The sequence below is a fragment of the Miscanthus floridulus genome, chromosome 15 (assembly GCF_019320115.1).
Source record: "Miscanthus floridulus cultivar M001 chromosome 15, ASM1932011v1, whole genome shotgun sequence".
Taxonomy (NCBI): domain Eukaryota; kingdom Viridiplantae; phylum Streptophyta; class Magnoliopsida; order Poales; family Poaceae; genus Miscanthus; species Miscanthus floridulus.
This window is the reverse complement of record NC_089594.1, coordinates 26355241-26369627: the sequence shown is the minus strand read 5'-3', so window position 1 is coordinate 26369627 and position 14387 is coordinate 26355241. Positions and strand designations below refer to the sequence as shown.

General features: G+C 42.6%; 1 non-coding gene and 1 pseudogene across 1 annotated transcript; one reads left to right on the top strand and one right to left on the bottom strand.

The window, feature by feature from the left end:
• The first annotated feature begins 1491 nt into the window (after positions 1–1491).
• On the top strand, positions 1492–1565 carry TRNAT-AGU (transfer RNA threonine (anticodon AGU)). The gene has a single exon. It is a non-coding gene; the product is annotated as a tRNA-Thr (tRNA).
• Positions 1566–2445: 880 nt separating this feature from the next.
• Positions 2446–13883, bottom strand: LOC136508689 (uncharacterized; annotated as a pseudogene).
• Positions 13884–14387: the final 504 nt, after the last annotated feature.

Below are 14387 nucleotides of genomic sequence, written 5' to 3'. Positions count from 1 at the left end.
CCCCCAATCACACCCGATCGTTGACACGCACCCAAGTAGAGGATCAAGATCGCCTTCATCTAGAATCACAGGTCTCTCTCTTGTCCCTGTGTGTTTCGATTCATCGCCCATATATAGCAATCGTAAACTCATTACTAGTTTATCTTGCTGAAGGAGCCTACTGAACCTTTAGCAGCAGCAAATGCGTGCTCCACGGAGGCTCTTGCGTTGGAAGCCACTACTCGGCCAAACGATGAAGGTGCCCATTTCGGTTGGGATTAATCAATTTGTCGATACCAAAAATGACTTTCTGAGCCAGCAACCCAGGCTGAGACTACTCTGGCTCTCGCAGTCTCGCATCATCATCTCACTAGTGTACACCAACAACGGATTTTGTTTTACTACGCAGAAGCAGACTGAAGAAGAAGAAGAAGAAGAAGAAGAAGAAGAAGAAGAAGAAAGAAGAAGAAGAAGAAGAAGAAGAAGAAGAAGAAGAAGAAGAAAACTAGTTCACGTGAGTAACTTCACCATCAACCTCTCAAACCCAAGTAAACCTCGTGAATGATGTGCTGGCCTGCTGGGGGGTATGATTCATCATCAATGTTGATAGGCTGCGACAATGTGATCCTTCGTCTCCCTTGCTATTCATCCATCTTAGTCGTCATGGATTATACTTAATGCTGCATTAATCAACAAAGCAAGCAAAGGTAGATTGTTGCGGACCCTTGTTCCAATAGGTCCTAGAAAAAAAAGCTCGATCCACGGTGGCTAGACAGCCCACGAGTATTTCGGCTTTAGAAGAAGATTTTCTCATGCAGAGCGAGAAAACCCCTAAACCTCTGCCTCACTCATACACAGCGGCATCGCAGCTCTGTGAGATGAGCTGACTACAGACCTGTGCTTTAGATGTATGGCAGACGAGGGAGTTTTTTTCCCACCCCGGTCGCTGTGGCCGAAGCCACGAGAGTGAGTCCCTCGGGACTCGAACTCTAACCACCCGGGGGGATGTAGTCCTCTTCTTGCGGCCTTATATATGTCGCATATCGATATGATCATGGGAATTCTCCATATGTTCCGGATCATAAGTCATTTCGGTTTTATATATAGTTTTTGTTATGCACCTAGATATATGATATGCCTAAGACATATATAACAAAAGCTATATACCTAGAAAAGCCAAAACAACTTATAATCTGGAGCAGAGGGAGTATCTAATTGGGGGATTTCATGGCTTGATATGCATGATTCGCGTTGTGCTTTAGCTGCTCACTCAAGGGATCTGGGTTGCGAATGACGACTTTGTAGCATTTAGCGACCCGATAGTAAGTAAGTTGAAGAGTAAAGGATGATCCACGCCTCTGATTCTCCCAAACCTAGATGCTTTGCCAATTCATTAACCTAATTTAAATATGGAAGAATTTTTTTTTTTACAAAACAAGATACTTTGCCAATTCATTAAGCCAATTCGAATGCTAGAACAAAAGTGTTTAAATACAAAACAAAAAAACAAGAGCTTTCGTAGCTCAGTTGGTTAGAGCACCCGTTTAGTAAGCGGGAGGTCTTGAGTTCGACTCTCAACGAAAGCAATTGCACTTTTCTTCATTTTTTTTATTTTTGTAATGTTTTGGCACTCTCAACGAAAGCAATTGCACTTTTCTTCATTTTTTTCCTCATACAATTTCCCTTTCTAAAAAATGGTACACCCTTTAGAAATAGGTTGCAGATACAATTTCCCTTTCTAAAAAATGGTACACCCTTTGGGAAATAGGTTACAGATACAATTTCCCTTTCTAAAAAATGGTACACCCTTTGGGAAATAGGTTGCAGATACAATTTCCCTTTCTAAAAATTCTAAAAAATGGTACACCCTTTGGAAAATAGGTTACAAATACAATTTTCCTTTCTAAAAAATGGTACACCCTTTGGGAAATACTTCCTCCATTCCAAATTATAAGTCGCTGTGACTTATAATTTGTAACGGAGGGAGTAGGTTGCAGATATAATTTCCCTTTCTAAAAAATGGTACACCCTTTGGGAAATAGATTGCAGATACAATTTCTCTTTTTCAAATTTTTAAGAAACTAAACTTGAATAATACCAATAATTTGAACGACTCAACTTTGCAAAATTTGTTAAATAAAGCTACCTACCCCTGTCTGCAGACTCTTTTCGACTTTGAAATTTGAACGAATGAACAGTACACGCTTTGGAAAATTATTTGTACACTTTCTCTGTTTCCATTTTTATAAAAGAAATTAAAGTTGAATAATACCAATAATTTGAACGAGTCGCTTTGCAAAATTTGTTAAATAAAGCTACCGACCCTTTTCCACAGACTGCTTCCGTCTCTTGTAAAGGCAAAATGCAGAAAAGTTGCAGATGATGGTACAGGACGCAGTCTGACTTACAGGCGAATGCACATCCAGTACCTGTTCCATCTGAAATCAAATAGACACAACTTGGCACGTCAAACTTGAGTGGCATTTTCATTGCAGCAGATGTTGCAAAATTACATTTCATATCTCCTACAGTCAAAATTTCGATGCAGACTCTACAACCTTGATTTCTCTTTTGGAAGCTGTGCAGTAGTAGTGGTCTAAACACAACACATCTTGACTCGTTTACAACTCCATGACTACATTGCTACATGTGCTACCCATTGCTAGCCTTTAAACACCGCCCTCGAACCTTTCCCTCTCTTGCCAGTTGGAAGACTACCACATTTGGAAGTTGTGTTGGTGTGCAAATGATACAAGTCTCCTTCTTGTGCATCAGCTTGTTCGGTCAGATCTTCAGTTGTACTCATGTTAGTTTACTGAAGCTTCAGTGCCTTGACAAGATATACACCCCTCACTAAACCTTTACCAACATCTCCAACCTCCTTAAGGATAGATGTTGGCTCTGGCGCAGTTTCATCAGCCTCCTCTCTGCCACGCTTCTGTGACATGTAAAAAATTCATACAACTTAAAATACATCTGCATTTGTGCTACGCCCAGGGAAAAAAAAAAGTTCTGCATGATAGAGTGCTTATTGGGAAAACCAACAAAAATATTGCTTGTGGCAAGTCTGTGTAGTGTTGAGTGTAAGAGGGATCTTTTCTTTCTGAGCAGATACAAAGGAAAAAAAAATGTTCTATGGCCCAAGCTGTCACTAATACCTTTGGGTTCTCCCATGTAAGACCCACAGCGTCTCCTCCAATTGAACCATACCACAGCTTGAAAGTTTTGGAGAATTCACACTGTAAGTAGAAGATGTAAAATTTTATTCCAATGGATGAACATATTTTCAAGAGATCAAGAGCTACACTTTTACCTTCAAGTCTCGCAAAAAGTATGTAGTTGGGTCAAAGTTTACCAGAAGTTTATCTCTTGCATCATGCAAACCTTTCACGGCCCCTTTGTTGAGTGGCATATAGGGGCGGAAATCTTTACTTGGTTTGCCCCAGACCACCAACTTGCCTGTAAGGTTGTTACAGTAGAACAAAAAATATGAAGAATTGAAGGTAGGCTATTGTATCAAAAGATTAATTGAGTTCTGGTCAGCAAGAAATCCCAATTAATTTCTGTTAATTGTAGAGGTGAAATTGATTATGCTTTACAACTTTAGTATTTGGTGGTACATTTTTGCCGAAAGAATACTTCTGTAACAACATCAGGGAATTGGGAAGCAACTGTAGTTGATATAAACCGGAACTGACCATCTGGAGTTTCAGGCAGGAAAAAGTACATGATGGGGACAACAAAGCTTCTCTCGATGGAGGAGAATAACAGCATCATAATTGCTCATAGGTGTTCGGAACAGGCACTACAGCATGCAAAGATTCATACTGAGTATGAAAAAAAGACACTAAAATAAGATAAAGCCAATGAAGTAGTGGATGAACAAAATTACCTCCCATGTATATTCCCCTGATTGACCATGAAGTATAAGATTTGTTAAAAGCTCTGCACTGCTTTTAGCATAAGCAGCCATCCGTTTAAGGACCTACGTTTATAATGAACAGAAAGAATAAATAACTCCATCTATAAAACAATATAATAGGCAAGGTTCCAAAAGGCGCTAGGACACTGCCTAGCACCTAAGGTGCCTAAGCGGAGATTAAACGCAATAGTGTATGTGTCTTTTCTTTTATTCTGCTGGGATGTAAATAAGTGCATCACTACATATTCATCCCATCCTTGACACAACATAAGGCCCAGCAGGACAGCAGTACTATCTCCTTGGCCAGAAAACATTGTGGCCCAAGCCCATTCTATTCACAGCCTTATCCACAACCCTATCCAGCCGCAGCCCCCTGTTTCCTTCCCAAAGCCACACGCCCGCACTTCTTTCCTCTTCCCAGCACTGCACGCTCGCCCCACACCGCCAGCCGCACTTCGCACGCTGTGAGGCCTTGTGTCGCCAGCCTCAGGTGGCCCAAACCTTGATAGAGCATGTGCCAGGGAGGATGCATGTGGGGTGGCAGGGCGGCACTACGCCAGCAGCAACTTGAGGAGCTCCAGCTCACACACTCTTTCTGTCTGCTTGTGCTGCTGCACTCTCCTGTCGCCTGCCCATGCCCACATGAGCCTTCCTCGCTCCCAATTTTCCCTGATTCTGTGCTACTTACCTGCTGGCCTGTGTTTAATTGGACGCCTATGGCCTAGGCTGCCAGGGCTCCACCTTGACACTTAAGCGCTGCCTAGGCGAGTGCTTAATTGTGTTTTTGAACACTAATGATAGGCATGCATGCTATTCATGGTTAAAGTCTCCACATGAGTGTAACCATATCATATTGCAAGAACAAATCCAATATTACAAACTGGGAAAAATGTGTCATGATATAGATTGCATTTTGAACATTTCTACTTCACTACCGAAGCCTTGATGCACACTTGTGCAACAGCAAGAGTCATTTTCAGCTGTCAAACAATAAAACACATACCGACTTGCTTGGTGACTGTTTTGTCCATGCTTCAGATGCTTTATCATATGACGTAGCAAGAAACATTGCAGGCTCTATATCATGAGGGTTTTGTTCATAAGATTTTCTGCTCAGCATAAAGTTATCCTGTAGTTGTATGAATCAATATGTTAACAGCTATAGAGCTAACTAAAAAAATGAAAGAGAGAGAGAAGAACTGACATTGATCTCCTTCTCATCCTTCAGGTTGAAGTCATTATTTATGTCAATAACCATGGGTGAAAAGGTCCAGTCAAAACTCGATAACAACCGCAAAAACCTGTGATTTTTTTAGTGATTCGTCAGAGGACTTTGACACCTTTCATCGGTCATGATTATTAAGACTGGTAAAAGGTATAACCAACTAGGAAAGTAGGCTGGATGGATGGAGAGCCGCACTGAAACCTAATAAGGTGATTAATAACCTTATGAGCCTTATAAGCCTGGTATGTTTAGGTATAAGAAACTAGATGCAATGGCTTCATTATCTAAGAGTAATTGTAACTTATAATCAGCAACATATCATTTTCGTTTTCCTTTAACATAGTATCACATTTGCTATAATGCGTATTAAGAAACCAAAATGGATTCCCTCTATGTGAAAACATTCACTCTATACACTGAATATTGGGATTCACAAGAAGATACTATAATACAAGGGATGGTCAGACCACATGGCTCAAGTAGTATTAGGGTATGCAAAAGGATAATTAGAACATGATATAGGGATAGGCTATGCAGCACGGATACGGATACGCGTATCGGTATCGGAAGGATACGGATACGCGGATACGGCAATTTCTAAGAAAACACGATACGCGGATACGTTTTACTATTTTTTTATAATAAATAAATAATGCAAATTAAAATTGTGAAAGTCTAAAATTTGAGTAACCATACTAGATTAATGCTCAATTACCAAAATTTCTATCTAAAAAAGGAAGTCAGGAACAGGAGAGCCCTAATGTCTGTTGTGGTTGTGGCCGGTGACCACAGATCGTATGCTAGGACTAGCACTTGCACTGGCACTACCTAAATATGTAGAGGCCATCTATTGGATGCAAGCAATCAAGCATGGGAAACACTAATCATGAAGCAGATGTGGGGAACACACAAAATCAAGCAACGAGAACTGCAGAACTAGAGTAGAATAGTAGATCAAGTATGAAAAGGAGATGTATTCATGGGAGGTCGCCAGCAGCTTGCTTTGCTGCTGAATCGTCCTCTTCCCTGCACCTTGCCCCTGCATCGGGCGAGCCAGCTGCAGCCGCGGCGGACTGGTGGGTGCTCCCCAGCGTGGTGCTCTCGGCGCGACGGTCTGTAGGAGAAGTCGATTGATGGCACGGAGGATGCGGGGGAGGCCGGCGAACGGTGGCGCCACCTCCTGCGCGGCGCGCGTGTGCGCAGCAGGCGATGCGAGGGGGCGGGGCGGAAACTCGTCGCTGGCGGCAGGCGAGTAGGGACGGAGGCTCGTCGCCAGCGAGCGGAGGCGGAGGCTCGTCGCCGGTGGCCGGCGGCTGGCGAGCGGGGTTGCGGCGTCACTGCGCGGGGATGCGGCGCGAGGCACGGGCGCAGCCGTGCGGGACTGCGGACATCGGACGCTAGGGCGTCGGGGCAGAGGGATAAGGGTCTGTCTTCCTGGGCTTCTTACTGGGCTGGGCCGTATCGGCAGGCCAGATACGTGTCGGATGGCGTATCCAATTTGCACGAAAATAATAAAAAATTGGATACTCCGAGGATATGTATCCTGGGCGTATCGGACACGTATCCGTATGCGATACGTATCGGATACGAGATACGCGGCTTCAGGGACGTATCCGTGTAACATAGGGGATAGGGATGAAATAGTACTGGTGGGAGACTAGACTCATTCTTATCCAGAACAATGATACAAGGCATCCTTAAAATAGTGGATCCTGGGCCCTCCCAAATCCTTAACTCTGATAATCATTCCTAACTAAATATGACCTTAAATATTCATAATTCCCTTTCCTGGCTGAAACCCATCACCACATCCTCCTGGCTCAGACTCCAGCTGCTATGCATCTCTTCCACATGTCCAATTAACTACTCCCTCCATTCAAAATTATAAGACGTTTTGGCTTTTCTATAGATACATTGCTTTTACTACGCATCTAGACATAGTGTATATCTAAATGCACAGCAAAAGTTATGTATCTAGAAAAGCGAAAACATCTTATAATTTGGAATGGAGGGAGTAGATTAGAATATGCAACTTGAGAAATGGGTTTTGGAGGGGGGAAATTGTGGCTTTCACAGGATGGCTAAGAGATCTTCAACAAAACTGTTCTCCACAATTTTCAGAACTACTTATGAACTTTTTTTCAGCAGTCAAGAAATAACAAAGATAGCTGGTTGGAATGTAGCATTAGGCATCTGTCTATGACATAACAGAAAGAATGAAGCTGACAAAATGAGCAACAATACAGATGGTAAACCAGAGGCCGATAAAGGTTCCAGAAGTTTACCTGAGAAACCCAGCAACCCGAGAAGAAGGGGCATGGAATGGGAATGGCTTCAAAAATATATACGCAACTACCAACTCAACTGCCTCCTCTGAGATAAATGAAGAAAATAGATGTGCAGAAATCCATCTTTTTGCTAGCCTTTGAAACAGAAAACAAATGCAAGCTTCATAAGCATGCTTCATAGTTTAAGATATGGGGTGTTTAAATAACATTCAGAACCTTGGCAGTTACCTAACTACTGGTCCATACACCTGGTAGCGGCCATGCAGACCATTAATCATACTAGAGTGTTGGCTCCGCTGAAAAAGCATCTTATCTTCTGATAGAGCACTTTGTATCTTGTCATCTCCAACTGCCAGATAATGAAATAAAGTTATGGAACTCTGCGATCTTTCTACAGTAACCAATTGGCAAACATAGGAAATTATTTGAATACATAATAAAAGACAAACCTGGCTTTTGCAGCCCTAAACCTCTTTCATGAAATATTTTGAGTAAGAATGAATATCCAGATGTAAGGACATTCACCTCATCTTCACTGGCTGAAACAAACATTCCTCGATCCTCTAAGCTGAAATTAAAAACAATGAGCCAGCGGAACAGAAAGCAAATCAAGCAAACAATTTTTTCCTTAAATGCTATCGCATACCTTTCACCAATTTTTAAAAGAAATGCAGCCTTTGTCTTCTCCATGGCCACGGGATCCAAGGGCCAGTTACCAGATCCCTCTAGCTATTATTAAAATAGTGGTGGGGAGAAATTTGTGAACAAAGCAAATCCCAAAATGAAGCCTAGCTCTATCAGATAAACATCATGACATGTAAGTTTCTGAGCAAATCAGCACCATATATGAAATCATCTATGCGTATGTTGCGTTGGATTTGCGGTCATACAAGAAGGGATCGAGTTCGGAACGATGATATACGTGAGAGATTAGGGGTAGCGCCAATTGAAGAAAAGCTTGTCCAACACTGGTTGAGATGGTTTGGACATGTGCAACGGAGACCTCCAGATGCACCGGTGCGTAGTGGAATCCTATGTCAGGATAGTAACGTGAAGAGAGGCAGAGGAAGACCGAAGTTGACTTGGGTAGAGGCAATAAAAGGAGACTTGAAAGGATGGAATATACCCAAAGACTTAGCCTTAGATAGGAGTGCTTGGAAGACAGCTATTCACGTGCCTGAACCTTGATTGCTTCTGTTGGGTTTCAACTCTAGCCTACCCCAACTTGTTTGGGACTTAAAGGCTTTGTTGTTGTTGTTGTTTTTGTTGTTGTTGTTCTATTATTTTCTTGCCAGTAAGGATGTAAAGGAAGAAGTAACAATTGATGTGTGTGCTACCCACCCCTATTGTAGGAAAGGTCTGCAAAGCCCAAAGTTCTAGAATAGAAAATGGAATGAAGAAGGGGTGTGATATAGTAGCTCCCACAGAGGGATAATAAGAAATTAATATTATTCTATTGTGATACAGCACAACTAAAGAAAGGTCATACCTGAATCATAACTTCTAAAGATCTTATGCAAGTTGTTGCGAATTTTGGTAGCCTCTGAGAGTTCCTTCCATATGCCAGTGGATGAGGTTCAGGAGGAAACACAGAAGTGTGCCTAAAAGCTGGTGTAAGAAAAGGAAAAACGAAAGGAAATGTCACATACAATGAGAGAAATGTGAAAACAAGATCATGCATAAAGAATACAAAAAGATACTGTGTCAAACCTGAGTCTAGGGGTTGCACGGTAGATATTTTAAGAGGAATATCATCTAAGAGACGTAACTGCTTAGAAATAGTATCAAAAGCTTCAAGCAAAGCTCCAGAAGACGAGACCGGATCTGCATAATTAGGAATAAGCTTAAAACCAAGGATATGTAAACTGTAAAGCAATACATAGAAAGATCTGAAACTTACCTTGGCCATCAACTAAGAGGCAAAAGTCCAGCTGATCAACAACATGAATCAAATCATCCTTCTGCAGTGACAAATGTTTCATAAGCACATAATCAGCAATCCTTTTAATAATTGTGTGCTTCTCCCAAGATTGGCATTCCCAAACTGCAGATAAGCAAGTAGGATCCATTAAGAATAAAATGCAACAGCTATCCACACTTTTTAGATATAATGAAGTAAAATAAAATGCATCAGTTACCTGTGCTTTCAGCAATATTTCCATCCTTGAATCTTCTAAGCTCAGCTTTCTCTCCCCAAAATTTCCTAAATTTAATAGCCTGTGATTTAATAATGCATATCAGAGTGTTAGATCGCAATAGTGGCAGTTCATTGTTCCGTAATCCAGAAAAGGAAAAATACCTCAACACGGTTCTCAGGGTTTGGACCAATATCAACAAGGCAAAAACTTTTTTCCAATGAGCTAACCATCATACCAACGAGAAGCGGACTGCTGCCAAATTCTGAGAAACCCTACAAAATTGTGCTTGTCACTGGACTGAAATGCAGGAAGGTGATCAATAATACTAATGCTCACACTACATACTTCCACTATTTTCCATTCAGAAGGTGTGCTTCTCCACAGGACTCGGATCATCTTTGTTCTATCTGTAAGTCCTCGTTGCAGCAAAGACTGAACATCTTTCTCAAGAATTCTCCAAGACTCGTCATCCACACAATAGCTTAAGGCAGTAACCTTAGAGTTCCCTTTCAAGTTTATCCTGACAGAAAGAAATACAAGTGAAAACTTGATCAGCTGATGGAGAAGTCTTTAATCTGGGATGATACTAGAAGGCAAAATTGGCTCAATGACACTAGGAATATGTGCAGATTGGAAATAATATGAAAAGAGGCTGACAAGTTGGGCCAGAGCCACATTAAGTAGGAGAGAAAAGTTGGTGCATAACGGCAGATGCAGAATGTAAGTAGATAGTCTCAAGCTGAGGACGTGCTGCACTGTTCACTCAAATAACGGTTCCAGTAGAAGTCCATAATACATGTACCAATGTGATGCATCATAATTCAGTTTCAGCGTACCTCAAGCATGAGTCAAACTTAGCACCGAAGTCAACTTTGGTCATGAAAAGCTCTTCAAGTCCACCATCTCTGCATTTATCAAGGCAACTAAGTGCGCAAGCTGCCTCATCTTGAAGCTGAACAAGGAAAGGCAGGCAGAGGCCACAAGAGTTGAACTCAAAGAAATTTGAAAGGTTGACTACAGATGTGGAGAGCATTACTCTGAATCTGAAGAATAAAAAAACATCAAACTAGATATCTACCAGTGATTGCTGGATTATACCGCAAGGTTGTACATTTGAGTAGTTATACAGAGATATAAGTAAAGGGAAAAACAAGCTGAATGAAAAATGGTTTGGTGGATATAGACTAGTTTAATAATGGTACATACCTCTAAAAAAGCAGACTTCGTCATCCGAAACGCCAAATTTACGTGGCCAGATATATCAAATACGGCAACATCAAATGTCTTCAGGCAAGTGGCAATGTCCTGAAACATTTCACTTCTGATCAGAACTGAAGATCAATGGGTTACTCAACGTTATTGCACTAGTCAATAGCACTCTGTGCGAAGGTTGCACACAGAACTAAGTATCATGTACATCAAGTAACTCTTCAGGTATTTTTATTGCTATAATCTCCAGGAATCCATGGTGAAATATGACCAGACAAGCAATTAAGTATGGCATAGCAATTTCCAATTTGTCATACTCATACTGTATTACCATGTTCACACTATAAGGCAAAGGACTTATCTGTAGACATTATGATTTTGTATGGAAAATACTATTCCATTTACTCTACATATACAGGTATAGATACAAATCTAGTTTGATGGCTCCCAACAATGGACTTTATGCAGAAGGTTGACAAACCTCTTTGGTAATCGTACGCTTCTTCATTGATTGAATCACCAATCCCTTTGCCCACACCTTGGAAGTTGCTACAAGAATACAGATATGCTTCAATTGAGTAAACATGGTCAGATATACCTAGAAAATCAACTTTTTGTTGCTTGGATGTACCCAAAAAATTCATCAATACACGGAAAATTTGTCTTGTGGTCATTGATCTAATAATCATGCTTCCTCCAGAGTCCACAGTAAGAAACACAAGGATGGCAGAAATTAAGTATCCATTGAGACAATCATGTGTGTATATTGAAGTTCTTTGACGTGCCCAAACCTACATTTCAATTAAACATTAGGCTGCTTTAAACAGGAAGAGAATACATGTACAAGCATTAACCAACTATAGTTTAGGATGAAATATACCTTTACCAACACCAAGGCCTCTTGCAAAGCTTTCCAGTTAGCAAAGGTGCCACTCATAAAGTCTGCATTTTCCTCCAAAAACATATCCTCCAATATGCTACAATTGTACTTTGGTGTGGGTAGGTTTACACCATCTGAAATGCAAATCCAATCAGCAAAGTTTCAAAGAAAAAACTATATAACTATGCAAAAGGCCAAAACTATGGTATATTGACACTAGTTTCAAAGAACAAGAACATATGTAAAGCAGTCATATCACCTTTTGTATATGCCCGGACATTGTTTCTCGTTGATACATTCAACTTTGAAACATTGAACAAAGAATCTGCAGTCGGGATTATTCTTATATAGAATCCAGGAAGGTCTGCAATTTCATTTGCTGCACCAATGGAAGTTAAAAAAATGAGAGGGGAGCATAATAACAAAAATGCCACTTGTAGGAGTATCAGCTTCGAGTGCACCAACGATGTGAAAAAAAGGGGAGGTTGGTAGAAGAACCTGGATATACATGAAGCACAGGCTTCCGAGCCTCATCTTGGAAGGTAGACCATGAAACTTTGCAGATAAATTTAGAGCACCTCAAGTTTTTCTCGATGACACAGAGGTAAAGACACCTCTTTGCATGGTACCGGTGATTTAGGAAATCCTTCTCGTGGAAGCATTCCTGTAGTAAATGCATACAAAACAAATCACATGACAATCTAAAACCAAAATTTTGTTTAACCGCTTCCAAAAGTAGCAGTCTTGATTCAAGTCGGCAAGCAAAATAAAAGCATGAGAAGAGTCAGCTTTGTAACCATAGCAAGCTCATTTTCCATTAAAATACCCAGACACTTATGAATTCGGAATGGCGCATTCCATGTTAGGCATCTTCACAACCCTAACATGCTAATTCTGTTTCAAATGACAGACATTGGTGAAATTTCAATCTTTGTTGCAATAGGATCTTTGTATGCTTTCCTTTGTTCAGGAACTGTCTTTGTAAGCTGGTCACCACAGCAGTTGTGCCAAACTAGTTGCTGAGAAAACTCTTTTCGGGAAAAAAAGAAAAGATGGACAAAAGGAGGTTATTCTGACTGGAGCATCACTTATTCTACTTATAATCTTTCCAACCAACGAAATTTTGTTGAGAAGACTTGATTGAACAATTTAGCATAGCTCAGCAGTTCTACGTCAATCAAATAAAACTAAATGTTTGTGAAGAAGGAAAACTAATGGCACCAAGAGCAAACATAAAGAAAATCCATAGTTCCCAACAACACCTTCCCTTCAGCTTATTTGAGTATAAGAAGCACAATCTAATATAAGAACCTCAATAGCTGAGATTTGTTTGACAGCAGGCACATTGTAGCAAAGCAAAAATAAACATGAAAACAGGCTTCCTATCCACTGAACTAGACAGAAACAGAATTTTTAATGAACAAGCTGTGCATTGAACAATAACTGAACCATTTTTACCAAACAAGCATACATTGGTATAAGCTGACCAGTGTTTTAAAGGCATCGCCTAGGCAACGCCTAGGCGTCCAGGCGTACCCAGCTCGCCTTGGGAAACAGTGGCGCCTTGTCGCCTAGGCGCCGCCTAGGCGTCCAGGCGTACCAAGCACTCGCCTGGACGCCTAGCCGCCTTTAAAACATGGAAGCTGACATCCTGAACAAGGTACAAACATAACAATAGAAATTTTGAAGGTAAAATGGACATCGCCCAGCTGCCACACAGGCAGAACCACGCCAATGAATCCCATGAAAAATAAACAGCTCCTCTGTCGACGGTAATACAAAGCAAGTTCTTGGGAGTGAATCAGACAGGTGAATTCGAAGAACCCCGCATACCTTTGGCAAGCGTACGAGAAGGTCAGCAGCGACGTCGGGCCTCGCGACCGCGCCGGCCGCGTGGCTCCCGGCGAGCCGCACCACCTCCGGCGGCCGGAAGGTGAACGAAAGCTTCTCGGATTCCAGCCCTAGGTCCCTCACGAACCCCCGCGCGGCCTCCAGCGTCGCTTGCTGCTGCGGCACCCTCTTGATGAGCTCCGCGACGGCGTCAACGGCCTCGGCGGCGGCGCGCATGGCCGCCGCGCTCGGCCGAGCTTGCTCCACGAGCGCGGAGAGCTTGCGGTCCATGGAGTATTCGGAGGCGGCGGAGGTGGCCATGGTGGCTGGCTTCGGTGCTCGCCGGCGGCGGGAAGGCGAGCGTGGTTACGGGTTTAGGGTTCAGCCACGCTTGGAATGAGAAAGACCATACTTTCGTTAGTAGGCTGCATATGAGGGTCCAAAGGCCCATGAATGGAGCACATGAGGTCCGACCTGGTACGGTCGGGCGGTCCAGCCCAACAACAGGAACTGGGGCCTGCTTCCCAGCGACGGGAGATCCCCGTCGTCCCTGCGCCGTTCTCCACACTATTTTCCTGTCTCGCCCCCTCCGTCCATCCCCGCGCCATTCTCCACGCCATCTTCCCATCCTCGCCCCCTCCATGGCGCTGCTGTTCTTCGTGACTGCCTGCTCATCACCGCCGCATCCATCTCGCCGTGACCGTCTCCGCTCGATCTAGAGCCTGGTGTTGCCCTTGCCGCTGGCGGTGCGAGCCATGCGGAGGCACCTCGGACGGGCCGTGTGGGCGCGTGCCTGCGTGGAGCGCGTCTTTGGGGTAGCGCTGTAGCGGACAAAGGAGCGCAGGGACGTTACAGCGGAGGTCCTCCGCCGCGATTCAGGCCGAGGGTCTTCAGAATCGATTTAGTTTTTTCTTTT